At 38.5% G+C, this 3,658-nt stretch overlaps 1 pseudogene; it reads right to left on the bottom strand.

The window, feature by feature from the left end:
* Nucleotides 1-1,092: 1,092 nt before the first annotated feature.
* Nucleotides 1,093-1,575, bottom strand: LOC102819610 (annotated as a pseudogene).
* Nucleotides 1,576-3,658: the final 2,083 nt, after the last annotated feature.

Consider the following 3,658-nt stretch of genomic DNA (forward strand, 5'->3'; position numbering starts at 1 on the left):
GACCTCCTCATTTCTTCCATTTGCTTTAGCTTTTCTACACTGGAGAGCAAGTTTCAGAGTCTCTTCTGACATCCATTTTGACTTTTTTCCTTCTTTCTTGTCTTCTCAATGACTTTTTGCTTTTTTCATGTATGATGTTCTTGATGTCATCCCACAACTCTTCTGTTCTTCAGTCTTTAGTGTTTAATGTATCATATCTTTTCTTCAGATGATCTCTAAAGTGATTATCTGGAGAGAAATGCCTGGGCATTGGGAACAATACAAGTGGACAGGGAAGAATGGGAGGATTGATGTATCCTTTTTCATATAAACCTAAACTTCAATCCCAAGGATTCTCACAAAACATATTACAAAATGACAGCATGAAAAAAAATCTTGCACTGTTAACTCAAAAGTCCAGCTCTACAATGTTCCCTTAAACTGGCAGGACATAGGTATCTTGAAGTCTCAAATTTCCAAATAAACGATGCTACAACTTTTCATATACAGCCATCATATACGAAATTTATGACCTAAAGCAAAAGTGAAAAACTAATCTATTAGATTTTACACCAACTGGGCAATTTCTGCACATTGTGAAAACTTAGTATTTTTAAAACCTTTAACTTAGCTTAACGGTGCAGCTGTTTACTTTCATCTGCTGCTTACATTCTTAGCAGCTTTTATAGACTGCTTATGGACTACAGCTGCATCCTATATCCCTGCTATGAATAGAAATTATTCTTAGTTCAATTTTTGTCAGATTTATTTTTGTAATATTGAAACATCACACTTTAGCTGGGCAAGATTTAGAGGTTTATTATGAGTCTAGGTGAGACTAAAAGTTCAAAGCAAATTCAATTTTGCTTAAGGGGACATTGTAAAGTAATAAATTCTTGTTTATTACATGCCTCATATGATCCATTTCAAACCATAGAGAATTACATCTTCATGTGTCACTGTTACAAGAGATAATAAACAAATTCAAATAGCTAAACATCTTAAAAATGCACCAGGCTTCTGACGTCTCAAACAAAACTTGAATTTTCTGTAATACTCCCATCAAATGAAGTTATTTACTGTACACCACTACTCTTCTTTCAAACCAATCTTCTATTTCCTTTCATTTGACCCAGAGCAGCTATGAGACCTAGAGAAGGATTGGGATGACTTATGATTTCTCTCCCGAGACAGTGATCTCTCTCTTCTCCTATCTCTAGAAAGGGACCTGTTCCGGCTGCGAGAGAAGCTTCTTCTCCTTGGAGATCTGCTCCTTGGAGGACTTCTTCTACGATAATCATCCCAAGGGTGACATCCCCAAGAGGGGGGTGGACCACTATTCCAGCTTATTTTTTCACCATTTGACAATTCCACTCTTACACGGCAGCCACACAATGTTCTTCCATCTAGCTCTCAAACAGCATCAGCTGCATCCTGAGGATCTTCAAATTCAACAAAAGCAAAGCTGGGATGGTTTCTAGCAACCCACACACTTCGGAGGGGGCCATAATATCCTAAAGCCTGTTCCAATTCAGTCTTGTTGCCAAGATTTCCTACATAAACCTTGCAGTCTAAAAGACAGGAATCACGATGCATTTCGAAATATCACGTTAGAAACACAGAGACTTAAAACCACACACTCAAATGGATCTTCTCATTCGCCTCTGACCCATCCACTGAAGAAGCTTAGGCTTACCCGGCATTCACGAAATGGCGGCTTGATGTATCTTTTAAAGAAGGAATTATCTGAACATTATTTTAAAGGCATGGCAACTCAAAGACATTTTTGGATTGCAAATATATATATAGTCTATATCTTGTTGATACTTCAGGTTTGGTTCCAGACCATCGCAATAAAACAAATATCACAACAAGAGAGTCACATGACTTTTTGGTTTTCCCATATACTGCCGTCTGTTATATATGCCATGACTGACTCCTGGTGTGGTGTGGTAGGATCGGCACTGGACTATGAACCACAAGGCCAGCAGTTAAAATCCACCAGCTTCTCCTTGGAAGCTATATATAGGGTTGCTATGAGTTGGAACTGACTCGATGGCACCTAACAACAACATTACATATGCAATAGCATTATGAAAAGTTTGAAATCTTGTTGTTATGTGCCGTGGAGTCAGTTCCAACTCATAGCAACCTGTACAGGGTTTCCGAGGCTGCAAATCTTTACAGGAGCAGAAAGCCTCATCTTTCTCCTGCAGGACAGCTGGTAGTTTTGAAATGCTGACCCTAGGTTAGAAGCTCAATTCATAACTGCTACACAACCAGAGCTTCTTAAATCTTTTTGAGTGTTATCAAAATGTGTCAATAGAATGAAGTGAGCACTCATTGGAAGCATGGCACTGATACACTGGCTTGATGCAGGGTTGCCACAACCATCAATTTGTTAAAATAATAATAATAATTAAAGAAATGCACTGTAGGCACTCATCTATGCCAAGAATTTTGGAAGACAACAATCTTGCTAACTGATTGGAAGAAACCCATATTTGTGCCCATTCCAAATAGGGGTGACCCAATGGAATGCGGAAATCATCAGACAATATCTTTGATATCCCATGCGAGTAAACTTTTACTAAAGGTAATACAGAAATGGCTGCAAGCATTAATTGACAGAGAGCTTCCAGTTGTTCAAACCGGATTCAGAAGAGGATGTGAAATGAGGCATATCATTGCTGACATCCGATGGATCTTGGTTGAAAGCAGAGAATATCAGAAAGATGTTTACCTGTGCTTTATTGAGTACACAAAGGCCTTCGATTGTGTGGCTCATGACAAGCTATGGACAACCTGGCAAAGTATGAGTATTCTGTAACACTTAATTGTGTTCATGAGGAACCTGTACACAGACCAAGAGGCAGTTTTTTAGACAGAACATCAGAACACTGAATGGTTTTGGAAGAAGTGCAGCCAGAGTGCTCCTTAGAGGCCAAGATGGCCAAACGTCATCTCTCATACTTTGGACATATTGTCAGGAGGGACCAGTCTCTGGAGAACAATATCATGTTTGATAAAGTTGAGGGTCAGAGAAAAAGAGGAATACTGAAAATGAGATGAATTGGCCAAGTGGCAGCATAGATGGACTCAGGCATGGCAACAGTAGTGAGGTTGGCCCAGGATTGGGAAGTGTTTTGTTCTGCTGTGCATAAATAAGGTCACTATGGGTCAGTATCAACTCAATGGCACCTAACAACAACAACAGCAATCACTTTAGGGGACATGTCAGACACTATCATAAACACATATGAAATTTAAAGTGGAGGGATACACTCAGGTTGCAAAGACAAAGTTCATCAAAGAGACCAGGCACACTTAGACTGTGTTTGTTTATTGAGGATGAAGGGTGTCAACATTTGATAGAAAATATCTATATTAAAAATATAGAATTAAGACTACACAGAAATTGTCAGCCTTTCAAATAAAGCCCTTGTGTTGTAAATTTAAGATGCTCAGTTAGATGAAGTATGAATTGATTATCAGCTTCGGCATACTTTTTAATTGAGTCATTAAAGAAAGGTTACAAAATGGAGGGAAAATAATCACCCAAATTTCCATTACCATCATACAAGTTTAAAAACTCTAATGTGTTTTGCTTTTCTCCATACAGCAGGCAAACTGGACAGTTTTCCATGTTGTTCATGATAGCCTTAAATACTGAAATACC

Source organism: Chrysochloris asiatica, unplaced genomic scaffold (assembly GCF_000296735.1).
Source record: "Chrysochloris asiatica unplaced genomic scaffold, ChrAsi1.0 scaffold00395, whole genome shotgun sequence".
Taxonomy (NCBI): Eukaryota; Metazoa; Chordata; class Mammalia; order Afrosoricida; family Chrysochloridae; genus Chrysochloris; species Chrysochloris asiatica.